The 14,725-nt window shown below is 38.0% G+C and overlaps 1 long non-coding RNA gene across 1 annotated transcript; it reads right to left on the minus strand.

Moving 5' to 3' along the window:
* Nucleotides 1–215: 215 nt before the first annotated feature.
* On the minus strand, nucleotides 216–13,265 carry LOC130560521 (uncharacterized). Its single transcript, XR_008963703.1, has 3 exons — nucleotides 12,732–13,265; nucleotides 2,125–2,212; nucleotides 216–312 (listed from the first exon to the last, which is right to left on the minus strand). It is a non-coding gene; the product is annotated as an uncharacterized LOC130560521 (long non-coding RNA).
* Nucleotides 13,266–14,725: the final 1,460 nt, after the last annotated feature.

The following is a 14,725-nucleotide window of genomic DNA, read 5'->3' on the forward strand; positions in this document are numbered from 1 at the left end:
GCTGTGTTGCTTGGCACCGTTGTACAGAAAGCTTCAACTGTCTGTGAATCTGTGTCAGACAGCGTGTCAATATCAAGTCTTCTTTCGGGATTGAATGAACAAATACATACAACATGCCATAAAGCACATTTTGAGTTGGGAAAACGGGAAACGTGTCAGATCTTACAGGTGGGTTTTAAGGGGATTTCAATTCTTGCAGTGTACACTTTCTTTACTTGCCTTTCAGTATCTGATGGTGTTTTTTCACTGAAGTCTGGTCTTTCTTCTTGGGATTGGTCACTCTTCACAGACACAGGTGATCCTGATCTTTCCCTACAGAAATGAAACAAAGAGGTATCGGAAGGTATCGGAATCGGTATCGGGAAGGGAAAAAGGGTATCGGAACATCCCTAACCGTGATGCAGTTTGACTGAGAACACCAATGATGCAGTGAATGCTAAATGTATTTATTTTATTGTGCTATTATTAAGAGTACTGTAATGCGTTGCATAAGTTCATACTTTATTAATTTCTTTGGTATTGACCTTTCTTTTCTACTGCATTTTATCTATTGTAAGATCACTTTACGGTGGTGTGACGAAAAAAAACTTTTTACATTTATTCATTTAGCAGATGCTTTTATTCAGAGTGGTTTACAAATGAGATATGGCTGCAAGTCCAGAGCCTGCTCGCAAGATGGCCGCCTTCCCTGAGCCCTTTCACAAGATGGCCGCCAGTCCAGAACCAGTTCACAAGATGGACGTCAGCCCAGAGCCCATTCACAAGATGGCCGCCAGTCCAGAACCAGTTCACAAGATGGACGTCAGCCCAGAGCCCATTCACAAGATGGCCGCCAGCCCAGAACCTCTTGCCATTACGGTCGCTTCGCCGGTGGTCCCAAGTTCGGTGCCCCCGGAGGCATCTGTTCCTTAGGTCCTGTCACCGGAGTCAGCTATGTCAGTTGTGGCTGCAGCTTTGTGGTGTGTCTGGGCTGTGCACTGCTCTTCCACTCCAGAGGTCGTGGGCAAGATAGCTGCCATGCCCAGGCTTCCAGCTCTGCCAGCCACGCCAAGGCTTCCTGCTCTGCCGGCTCCGCCCTGGAATCCACCAGGTCTGCCTCTTCTCCACGGCCCAGGTCCGCCTCTGCACCACAGCCCAGGTCAGCCTCTGCACCACGGCCCAGGTCCACCTCTGCACCACAGCCTCAGCCCTGTTCCCCTACACGGGTATGGCCCTCCATCTTGCCCCCTGTTCCGCCTCCACTCCACCGCCCTCCTGGACTGTCATTTTAGGGCGTCTGGAATCCACTCTTAGAGGGGGGGCTCTGTCATGATCCAGTCTGTGTTTGCCCCGTGTATTGTGGACTTTTATGTTACTTCCTGTCCTGTCGTATTTTGTACTCCGTTGTAGTTCTATTTTCTATTGGTTCTTTGTGATTGTCTATCCAGGTGTTTCTTGTCTGCTTGTTATCCTGTCTATATAACCCTTGTGTTTCATTTGTCATGCGTGAGTCGTTTTTTTCAGTGTCCCTGTTATTTGATGTTTTTCATGGATTGCTTTTTTGGTCCTTGTTGCTTTATTCTTTTATTACTTTGTACTTTGTTTAATTAAATCATATACTGCACGTGGATCCGCTTCCCTGCCTAGTTCCTCATTGTGACAGTAACAGAGTTTCTGAAAATCTTCACCCTGGCAGGAGTTTTGGTGACATGATACTGTGTGTAGACGAATTGCCAAACCGCATAGAAAAAGCTGCAGTTTTGAATATAGTTTATGAATATATTGTTTATGAAATGAATATAAAAACTTCTCTGACATGGCATGGTGTTGGATACTTTAGAGTTTTGCTTAAAACTAATGAAAGTAACTATGATATTAAAGATGATTTTTGATATTGTGTTAATACTATTGTAATAATGCAACTAAACAATCCAGTTTCTGAATGGCATTCCAACGCTTTCTTTTTCTTTAGTCAAGTTTCATGAAAAAATAAATTGAATTGAAAAAAATGCAAGAATACCAAGTATTATAATTCCTTGTATTTTTCTTTTTTCCCCCTCTTTACTTTATTAACCACTGCCTAAATGTATGCAAAATTTCGAAAGGTGCTGTACAAACAAAATTTATTTAAATGAAATTGCTTACCTGTGTTCCTCAGGGAGACTCATTTCAGAGGTTCTGTCCTCAAAAGTTCTGTACTCAGTCCTCTGACATCACGTCATTACATCATGACCTGGAGATTACAGTCGTAGTGTAAATTTCAGAAAAAAGTTGAGACACGAAAGAAATAAAGAGTATGGGGTAAAAACATGCAATAAAAAACAACACTGCATTGGCATGTATCAACCAATGTCTTGTTGATGCCTTTACATCAAGGGTCGGTTTCCCAGACAAAAATTAGGTTAAGCCAGGACTAGGCTTTAGTTAAATTAAAATAGTTCTTAAGTTCTAAATTTCTAAATTTAAATACACCCAGTGTCAGTGTTTCCCATTCATTCAAATTAGACTATGTCCCGATCCATAGTCTAATTTGTTCCGCCATAGTTTCAAAACGAACCAACAATTTTTTATACTTCTCATAACAACATATCATTGTCATCCCAAATTGATATATTCACCGCGGCGTGCAACACTATCAACGCCTTTATTAGATTTTTCATAATTGCCATTTACATTTTTATTTAACTATTTAAAACAGCTTAATTCATTGTAGAGTTGCGTGCGCTCAGCGCCTATCTCCCTCTCTCATGTTGCGTACAGCGTCTCATCAGTGCCCATCTCTCTCAATTTCAATGCAGCGGGGCTGCGTACGAGTAGTGCAACTATGTAAACAAACGAAAAGAAACATAATAATAGTAATAATAAAACAGAATAGAATAGAATAAAATAAAGTGATGTAGGGCAGCTTAAAGTGGTTTATAATATATGTAAATATATAAAAACAGAAATGGAGTTTAAACAAAGATTTACAAAATCAAAATATAGATGTAAGTAACAGAATAAAGGGCTATAATAATATAATGTTATGTAGATATATTGGACACATCAGGTCAGGTCAGAGCAGATTGGTTGTTTTCTCTTGTGTTGTGACAGGCAGACACATATTGTGCAGCTAACACACAGCAGTCCTTTTGTTCTCCTGACAGACACGCCACTTTCTCATCCTTTCACACACTTTCAGACGACTTGATTTTTCCATAGAACATTGTCCGTATGTCCGTGTATTTTGTGCATTCTGTTAGGAAGTGGAGTTCCGTCTCAATGTTGTTGAGATGACAGTGTGGACACTGCGTGCTTTATCTCTCAGTTCATTCACTGCGGGATTCAAGTGATTTTAAACCCAGGTCATTGTAGTGTGATGTGTGTGTTATGGGGTTTGTGTCTGATGTAAATGTGTGTTGTGATAGTTGGGATCTGGATCTTCTCTGAAAGGTGATCATTGGAGTTTTACTGAGGTTAACTGTCAGGGCCGAATAACAGAATATCTTTCCCAGGTTACTACTCACACAAATGCTTCTGTAGTTGTTAGGGTCAAATTTATCTCAGTTTTCCAGATGTCAGGGAAGTGACCTTCACTCATAATCACGTTAAATAGTTTTATAAGTTTTATAATGGCCAGTTGGAATTAGTTAGTTTTATCGTTTTGTTTAAAATCCCATCAGGTCCAGATACTTTTATTGCTTTAAAGTTGTTGTTTTTTGTCTTAAAGATTTTTAAAGATTTAAAGATTTTGTCTTTTTTTCCGTTATTGGGAAGTCTAATGGGTTTTGATTATCTTTGATTGCTAATTCTAATTTTGATAATTGTCTGGTTGTTTGATTTTGCTCACGGTTTGTGTCTGTCTGTACTTTATTAAACAATGTTTGGAAATGACTTTCTCATATTTCTCTGTTTTGAATTGCCAATTCTTCATGATCAGTTTTTTTCAGATTGTTCCAATTATCCCAGAATTGATTTGTATTGACTGACTTCTGGATTATTTTGGGCGTATAGGGCTTTTTTGGTTCTGAGTGCATTATTTGGATGTCTGTGTTGCTGGTTTGACAGTGTTCTCAGTCTTTTGCGAAGGGTTTGACAGTCATGATCGAACCAGTTTTTATCATTTTTGAATATCTGATTTTTTTCCCGTTTTTGTTTTTAATTTTGATTGTTTTGCTGATTTTTCAAATATGAAATGTATATATTTTAGGGCAAGATTGACACCTTCTTTAGTGTGATCATAGGTGTTATTTAGAAAGTTATCTAGCAGCATTTGAATTTGTTGACTGTTAAGTGCTTTCTGATATTCTTCTGCGCTGTTTTCAGTCCATCTGTGTGGTTTTCTGATATTGTTCAGCTCACTGGGCTCTGTGTTAATGTTATTTTCTGTCTTTTGAGATGTAGAGTCATTTGACTGTGATCAGATAGCGGGGTTAGTTCTCTAACAGTGAATGATCAGAGAGATGAAGGATCTATGTCTGTTATCATGTAATCAACTGTGTAATGATCCCTGTCTGTGGCTGTGTCCCAATTTGGGGGTTGCGTCCTTTGAAGGCTGCTTTTAAAGACCGATTGTGTCACAGCAGCACGACCAGAGGTGGATGAAGTACACAACTTCCTTTCTTGAGTGAAAGTACAGATACTACTGGTCAAATATTACTCCACTACAAGTAAAAGTTGTAAAGACACATTCTTACTTAAGTAAAAGTACAGAAGTATGTGCTTTTAAAAGTACATTTCCTTTATGTCAGTTGTGCATTGTTTTATTGTCTATACCTTATGCCCCTGAAGCAACCTACTGAATACACTGAGTAGCTCACAGTATCAGTGGTATTAAAGGAGCAGTTCACTTCAAAATTTGCCCCCATTGACTTTCCATAGTAGTTTTTATTCCTACTATGGAAAGTCAATGGCGGCAAATTTTGCAGTGAGCAACTCCTTTAAGAGCTTTATATGTTTAGCGCATATATGTTTAGTTTAGATGTAATCCTGTATGATCATTTAGCCTAATTATCCTCATTAGCCCCCTAGACCTATGTATTTATGAGCAGTGTTCTTTTATTTTGTATATTCCCTTAACCAGTTTTAGCAGCAATTTACCAGTAAGTAGTAAGGTTCTTGTAAATAGTCAAGTGTAGAAGCCATGTGTTTGTTGGATTTATTACCATTTGTATTACCATAATTTAACTACAAACATAAACTAAATCTAGTATAATGAAACTATGGTATTTTTAGTTGCTGTGGTTTTACTAAAGATTATTAATTGGAGTATGGTTCCTATATATAGAAAATGGTAAATTTGTGGATACTGTGGTTTTACTGCAAATACCATCCCTGCTGAAAAAAAAAAAAATTAGAATGAGATTTTTAAATTAAATTCCTCTTTGTAGTGTGTTTTGGGTTTTATTCCAATAGGATTTACCATCCCACCAATAGAATCCATCACATACAAGTAGACAACAAGTATCCATAGTACAATTCCCATTATAACCATTAAATCCATTACATTTTATGTTGTATTTTGGGCAGGGTTCTATTGTTTTTATTTCAACAGGAATACTTCAACTATAGTTACTTCAGTAAAAACATCATTCATTTTCCAAATCGCTTTAAATGATATAGCAGCAGATCAGAAGTTAACACGCACGTGTAGCTCAAGGTGTATGTGATGCTTATTTACCGTTTAGCCGTTATGCCGATCATTTTCATGACAATGTTTCTACGATCTTTGACTGATCGTAACCCACAGATGATTACACCACACTTTAACATGTGCCTTTTTCGTCTTTTATTGTTCTATTTGCCTTTTTAGAGCGCTATCAACGGTGTAGCAGCGCGTACGTTTACATTAGTTTAGCGGGGAAGATCCCAGAGTTGCCAGATTTGCGTTAAAAAATCTGCCAAATGGCCATTCAAAGCTTGCCGGAAAACCGTGAGCTTGGAAAAACTGAAATACTTGGCAACAGTAAAAGGTCCTGGCAGATCGCAAGCCAGATAAATTGCGCACACAGGAAACCCCTGTGCATAGAAACCATTTTCTACTTTTGGCTAATATAGCCAAAACCGCATCATATATCTGCTGTTCAATATAAATGTATGGTGATTTTGTCAGACGATGTCGCGTTTATAAATCAGGATTTTAGCAGCAGTTAAAGTGAAAGCTGGTTGGATAAAACACGAGATTGGGGTCGTGTTTGGTCACTATTTTTTACTCATTTTATGTCTGACAACAAAACAGATATGTGAAAAAATTATTCAGTTGTGTTAAAATTAGGGCTGTCAACGTTAACGTGTTAACATATGCGATACATTTTTTCACATTAACGCGTTAAAAATATTATTTGTATGCCATTAACGCAACATCCGTTTTTTTCTGTCATCATTGTCTTGCGATACATTATATAATCACGCTCTTATTCATATAAAGGACTTTAAACTATTTAGGCGTGATCTGAAATGGTTGTTTACAGCTTCTGGCTGTGGAACACGGCGCAACGCGACAGCGATCCCATCTGGTGAACACACGGGCTAAAGGCTGCGTCAGAATCGGTCAGATAACGCACCAGTATTAACTTCTCTTTCGTACTTGAATGAACAAAAATATGGAAAGCCATTCAGGAAATAATTCATACATAATGTATGAATATGCATTGGTTTAGGTTGAATGTATAGTTTAATGTCAACAGCACTGGTTTATATGCATTGGTATAACCACACATATATCGGTTCAGATTCATTGGTCTCCTCAAGTATACATACATGGGTTTGTTCAACTGTATATTGGTTTGTTCAAGCATATATTGGTTTAGATACATTGGTTTGTTCAAGTACGTATAGGTCTGTTCAGCTATATATTGGTTTGGTTAAAGGAATATTGGTTTGGATACATTGGTTTGTTCAGTTATACAGTGAGGGAAATAATTATTTGATCCCCTGCTGATTTTGTAAGTTTGACTGCTTAGAAAGAAATGAAGGGTGTATAATGTTTATGGTAGGTTTATAACTGATAGAGACAGAATATTTAAAAAAATCAGGGGGAAAAAATGTTATATAAAGGTTATAAATTGATTTGCATTTTAGTCAGTGAAATAAGTATTTGATCCCCGAGCAAAACATAACTTTGTTCTTGGTGGAGAAACCCTTGTTGGCAAGCACAGAGGTCAGACATTTCTGATAGTTGGTCACCAGGTTTGCACATGTGTCCGGATACATTTAGTCCACTCCTCTGTCAATCTTTAAGGTTTCTTGGCTGTCGCTCAGCAAATTGGAGTTTTAGCCTCCTTCACAGAGGTTCTATAGGACTAGGGTCTAGAGACTGGCTAGGACATTTAATGTGCTTCTCCTTAAGCCACTCTTTGGTTGTCTTGGCAATATGTTTTGGGTCTTTGTCATGTTAAAGGCACATCCATGACCCATCTTCAGTGACCTAGTTAAGGGGAGGAGGTTCTCGTCCAAGATTTTACGGTACATGGGCCCGTCCCTCAGCCCCTCAATGCGGTGAAGTCATCCTGTACCCGTAGCAGAGATAAAAAGCCCTAAAGCAGAATGTTTCCAACACTGTGCTTCTCTGTAGACATGATGTTCTTGGGCTCATAGTCAGCATTTCTCTCCCTCCAAACACAGGAGTCCATTTTAGTCTCACAGCACTTTCTCCAAACCTTTTCTGAATCATTTTGATGTTCAATGGTTTGCTTGCTAACTGTGTTCCCAACTGTCTTGAACTCATTAACAAGCTTCTTCCGTGTAGTTCTGGGCTGATCTTTAACCTTTCTCATGATCATCTTTACTCCATTGGGGGAAATCTGGCAGGGAGCTCCAGACCAAGGGCAAATGATAGTTATTTTGTATTTCTTGTATGTCTATATATTTTGTATATTTCCAAATAATTGGACCAACAGTTGTCTCCTGCTCACCAAGCTTCTGTCTGTAGCCTATTCAAGGTTTGTGCAGGTCTACAATCTTGTCGCTGACATCCTTTGAAACCTATTGGGTCTGGACCATGGTGGTGGAGAGGTTGAACTGGAAGATACAGATTCTGTTGGCAGGCATCTTTTATATACATAACAAGCTGATTTAGGAGTACTTTCTTAAAGTGACAGGACTAATCTGTGGTCCATATAGGCACAGAACCAATCTGTGGAGCCAGAATTCTTGCTGCTTGGTAGGGGATCAAATACTTATTTCACTGACTGAAATGCAAATCAATTTATAACCTTTATATCATTTTTTTCCACTGATTTTTTGGTTGATATTCGGTTTCTATCAGTTAAAATAAACCTACCATAAAAATTATAGACCCTTCATTTCTTTGTGAGCAGGCAAACTTACAAAATCAGCAGGGAATCAAATAATTATTTCCCTCACTGTATATTGGTTTTGATACATTGGTTTGTTTAACTATATATTGGTTTAGAAACATTGGTTTGGTTCACTGCATATTGGTTTAGATAAAACACATGACCAATAGGGGACAGTCGTGTTTAATTCTCTGTCACGTGTACTGAAGCCAGTAATATGCTTGGACAGATCAGTAGCGTATTGCAAGCAACAGAGAACAAAAATTTGAAAGCCACAATTGACTTTGCCATTTATACTGCTCAAATATCAATAAAATATTCATGATTCAGTTATTAATGTTTTACATGCTTATCATGTGCCATTGAACATTACTGAAGCGCTTATATTACAATGTTTTGTAGAAGGATTGTTTGAATCTTAAGCTGTAAAGCACTTCCCAAAACGAAAAATTGTTACAAAAACTTTTTTCAGTTACACTCTTATAGTGTAGGCCAGGGCTAGTCAACTGGCCAAAATGATTCAGCACCAGAAATAATATCAAAACACTTCAAAGCAGCCTCCATTATTCGCAAACGGTGGATAAAACCTTGAAAAATAATGATATATGAGCCCGCCAAATCACAGAGATGCCGATTACAATTATCACAAATGACTAGAGGTCCGCAGGTAATAATATCAGGGCATATCAAGCGATCTCTAACAAAGCAATAGTGACGCATAGTACAAATATGTTTTACTCACACAAGATTGCTGCGCCATTCCTGTCAGATCCAATATGGACGGCACAGCACTGCTTTTCATTTGAGTCTCTCCGCAAAGACTTGTTCAAGGAATCCGCGTTGAAATGAAGCGAACAAACGCTCAATGTTTTCCCCACGTGAGCTGGAACGTCTTTAAAAATGAACTTCAAGCACGCATTACTAGTGTGGGAATCTGAAGGAAGGTTATGCAGCGACTGTGTTCTTCCACAACCAGGCACTGCACAACATTTTACGATCTTTAACGGCATGATGCACACTCGCTCTATCCGGTTCCGTGCAGCTTGTGTTCAGTACTGTCATGCGCGAACCAGTAGGCGGGGCTCGAGAAGTAGGCGTTGATATTCTTCTGTGGAGGCGGTGTTCAACCTATCTATGACGTGCATTCCAGAACCTGGCGTTCGCTGAGCCTGGTGTCAATCAAAGTTGTAATTTCAGAAACAAGGGCGTTTTCAGTTCTGACAATTACAGGATGTTAGCTTGAATACGATTAAATCTTATATAACAAAAGCTCGGGTTAAAATTGTGGTCCTAGTTCACTGCACCTTTAAAAACAAACATTCAACCTAAACCTATACATATTCATATATTAAATATGAATTATTTCCTGAACAGCAAACCATACAAAAACACACAAGATTATTCCAGAAAGCACATTTTGGGTGTTGCACCAACAAGGATTAGCCTTAAATCTAGATTAAATCAAGGTTTATTTAATAATTCCGTTGCACCAAACTGTAAACCATGTTTAAAAATAATCAAGTTTATATTTAAGATATCACTTAATTTTAATTTTACAGTAAATCTAGATTCTTTTTAATTCTGATGCTCCATTATTTTAAACTCTGATTTATCTCTCAGTTATAGAGATTAACTTTAAACTTGCTACTGAGGAGGTTTAAATAAAAAAAACACATATCTGTAATAAAATGTACAGGAAAATGGTCAGAAATAGGCACATAAGCGTCATGTCATGCTTCAGTGATGTGTTTATTGTAAAAAAAAGAAAAAAACACCTCAGCACGAGTCAGGGCTCGGCGGTTTGATAGGTGGTCGGCTGTGAAGCGTCAAGTTCAAGACGCCCTGCTTTCTTATCCAGTACATACAAGCACAATGTCTGTGATTAAACGGAAAATACCAACATACTGAGAAGAGTTATTTTAGCAGCACCAGTGACCCTGGACACCGGTATTGTGGGCGCCCTGTCTAAACTGTGCTCCGGTCACGAACAGGTGCACTTCGGCCGGCGGGGAGGACCACCTGCTGCTCGTGATTCCCGTACTGGGCTCTTGTCTCTTATGTCTGCTCCAGTCGCGAGCTGCAGGATAATGATGCGGCTCAACACTCATATCCGTGCGCTGTCATGGCCCTCAAGGCTTGTGAAATGTGTTTATGGATGATCAGACTGATCAAAGAATTATCCAGAGAGAGGTTTTAAATAGCAAAGTTACGTTTATTTTTCATGCACAGGTTATTTATTTCCTTTTTACAAGGAAGTTACACCGGCAAATCCATCATTGCGGACAAAACTGATCGCATATGACGGATAAACAGTACTTGAGTGTAGTCTCTTAAACAGTACTTAAATGTGTCACTTTGTTCAGTTGAATCTGAAAAAATGCCATAATACAGTTCAAAGTGCACTCTTGCATGTTCAATCATTGTCATAACTTGAGTAAATACTAACACCTTTAAAAGGTTTTTTTTGCATTAATTATATAGAAGCATTAACCATACTGAAGTCTTTAGAAATTTACTTAAGTTGGTAATATGCAATCAACTAATGTCTTGATGTTTTGTTGTGTATTTTTAGACAGAGAATCATATATTTTGATCAACATGACATGATAACGTAAGGAACATTAGACAACTATACATTATCAGTCGCATGAAGCACCAAGAATGAGAACTTGGTTTCATGTTGTGCACAAGTGCCTGGATGATGTTAAATAAGTAGTTTTGAACATTTCAGCTGTGATAACTGTATATACTGTATGCATAACTGAACGACTCTAATAGTCACCCTGGAAGATTGTTACAACGTAATTTATAATAAAAACAATTTAAACCGATTTAAGTGAAATAAGAGCAACACAACTTTAAGCTCACCAAATTTTTATGTGAATGGCCAAGTCTTTAGGCAAGACAAGTTTATTTATATAGCAAATTACACAAAGGGAAAGTATTACTAGGTGACAACTCTGAATACCCAAGTGCAGAGAAATCAGAGACGTCGACACCAAATAAGATGTCTTTAAACTCCAAAGAAAAATTGTCCAAGATAGAAGCACTTACAAACAAACAAATTGTCTTCCAAAAAGTAACTACATGGATACAATCCCAAAAGAGATGACAAACAGACTCATCTTTCACACCACAAAAGGAGCAGAGAGGATCCACCCCAGGAAGCATTTTGACAGGGTAAACCCGATGCAGCAATTTAAAAGATATCTCTATAACCTTATTCGTAATTAAATATTTGTTTGGTAAAGACCACACTTTTTTCCAAGGGATATCTTCAAAAGAATTGCTCCAGTAAAATATTACAGAGGGGACAGTAATAATGTCTTTCTGAGAGAGTTGCCTAATTCTTTTATTTCTAAGAGAGGGACTGGACAAAAAGCAAATCTTCCCTATTGCTGTTTGGACGCAGCATCTGTTGTTCTGTTATTATGGATCACGATTACTCTTTGGCGAGTAAAGGAAACCCAAAAAAGTGTAAACGGGCCAAATGAGGCAAGCAGGCTTATGGACAAACGAAGAGATAAAACAATTATTAATATCTGCGTGGCGTTTTCTAAATGGAGAGAGCTGCGCGACACTTGGACTCGACAGAGACTCTGCTCTCGCATGTGTTTCAATAGACAGGTAAGCACTTTTTATTGTACACGAAATGCTCATGCGCAGATTATTTGAATAGTTATGAATGCAGTTACCTTATGAAATACAGTATATGTCGCACAAAAATATGTAGCCAATAACGTTACTTGTAAATGCTGTGGGTTCGTTCGAATTTACTTTTTAAACGACGACTGTGACTGTATTAAACAGGTAAAACTGTGTAGCATTACGCAACCAAATCAATGGACAAAGTCCAATATCAGTCGCGGGCTAACATAGCATTACATTACACATTTCTTGCAAGCTAATTCATTACGATGACATAAAATAAAATTAATTCATCGGTCTAATTATTCCATATTGTGGCTTTAACGATGTTTTGTATTGTATTGTTTATGTTCATTCTTTGCACTTAAATGTAGCCTACAACTTCCCATTTACTCATTTAGGTGTATTAGATAACTGATAACATTGATGTCATAATGAAAAAAAACCTTCCATAATTATTATTTGAAATAAACCCAAAATATGATATAGTCCAACATATTTCTAAAATTGCGCATTAAAGGCAAATTCTCTTACAAGCTGAAGGAGAAAACATATCTCTAGGCTATAGCTAGGCTACACTGTATCAACACGAGGATACTTTCGATTTCGCATACGCATCAAAAAGCAACTAAAACACTGTTTTTACCTTTTAATGTTTTAACATTCGAGGCATTCCCAAAGGTTTGTTCGAGCGATTTCTGTGCTGCTTCTGCGCATTGTATAATTCGGTTAATTTTAAAAATATATATTTTTTGCATAGGAAACCGAATAGCCCGCTTGATTCAAATCACGTTTGCATTTCATGTAAAATGAGTTATTTCAACTTACTTTTCAGTATGGTTCCTGTCTTGTCCATGCACTTCCAAGAGAAACACCTTCTATTTCTGAAAATAGCTTCTTTTTAAGTGCACTAGAGGTAGGCCTATACGCGATAAACAAGCGATCTGATTGATTCTCCGAAGAAAAAAAATATACATGTATTTCAAACGTGACAAGCATGTAAGACGTAAAAATCAATACAACACGTAAAAAACAATACAAACGTAAAGTAAATGAAAAGCCTATAGGCATGAGGTTTTAAAATACTTTTTGAAAGGTCCAACGTGGTGCAGTTTCCCTCCTAACTGTTGTTTTGGACTTACTTTCATTTTTACTTCATCGGTCCCCAGATCATTCGATTCCGAGAATCCCGTGACGTCACTGCAACTGACGCAGTTTTTAGTTGTTCATTCATGATGTAACTACCACATACTTTGGGTCTACAGTTGGGAGAAATAAAATAATGATTTGCTCGTCTTAATAATACTAAATGCTGCTCAATGTTTTTACACGGAATGTTTTATAAATAAATCCAAATACACATGCTTGGGACATCCATTTTACAGTTGCTTAATGTAAATAAATGTTCTAAAATAATAACGTGGCTGCAGAACAGTTTTTCCATTTTTATCTTATGCAATCGCAACTCATCATCATACTGTTATCACATATTTCCACTTAGAAATCAGTGCATGGGCTGGCACCACAACATACACACCTCGGTCCTTCCGCCCTGCTGTTCTCTTCTTTACCATCCTCGTTGTATTGTATAGGATTTCTTATTTCTTTTATGTTTTTATTATACATGTCCAATGTCTATGCATATATTGTGAGTCATACATACGTTTCAAAATACATAGCCTACCTTGTGGAAATAAATACAATTATTTGATTTCTTATTAGGAGAAGAATGTTACGCATGCGCGCGCAGACTCACACAATAGACTTAATGTAATGTATCTTGAGGACAAGGTTTTTCGATAGGAGTACCTTCTTAAATTATGTATTTTTTACACCAAGCTGTCTGTCACACCCGTCACTTGGAGTGCCCTTGTGCGCCAGTAGATGGCACTCCTATACCATTCACACTGGACTTCATTTTCCACAATCCATTATCTGGACTCATACCTCATTAGATTCAGCTTTGCCTATTTAACCTCATCAATTGTCTATTTAAATCTAGCTCATTCTGTCATTCATTGCAATGTCTTGTATGTGTCTAGATCACTGCATTTCTGAGCGGGCTCTTTTGTGCCTTGGTTTGACTAGGCCTACCTGTGTTGTCTGGTTTTTTGGGGTGTTCCATTCTCCCATGTCCCCGCCGCTGTTTTTGTTGCGGATTGCTCCTAACTTCTGACCGCTTACCTGTTTATTGGATATTTTATATCACGTCTTTAGGTTACCCTACAATAAAGCTGTAATTGGGTCCTCACCCTGTGTCTGACAGACACTGTCCTCCATTGAGAACCCTATGGCTTTCTTCAAGATGGATCTTTTACAGCTCCTTTAAGCCATGTTTTTTTATAAGGAACAATGGCACACAAGAAAAGGACATTATTGAACACGTGTCCTCCGCTGGAATATTTTCATCCTCTAATGCAAATGAATAATCATGCTCATGTAGTCTACTTTACAGATTTTATGCTGAACATCACAGGCAGAAACCGGAAAACAGGTCTCCTTGCATCCTCATTTATAAACGTTGCATATAAACAAAATAGGCCTAGAAGTGTTCATATACAATTTTCTATGCACACATCGGGGTTTATAAAAAATAAACTTGCTCTAAATAAATGTGCACCGTACAGACACTCCGTGACCATGCGTACGCACTCTTTTACTGGTGTGAATATAGTTTCGTATTTTTCAATCATTTTGTCTTTTTTACAGAGCACATTTTTATACTTGACATTACTGTATGCGAGTCCTGTCACGGATTGATGGCCTGGATGGATGGCCGGCTGGGACGCCGGCTGGATGGCCGGACTGGACGCCGGCTGGAT

Source organism: Triplophysa rosa, linkage group LG10 (assembly GCF_024868665.1).
Source record: "Triplophysa rosa linkage group LG10, Trosa_1v2, whole genome shotgun sequence".
Lineage (NCBI taxonomy): Eukaryota > Metazoa > Chordata > Actinopteri > Cypriniformes > Nemacheilidae > Triplophysa > Triplophysa rosa.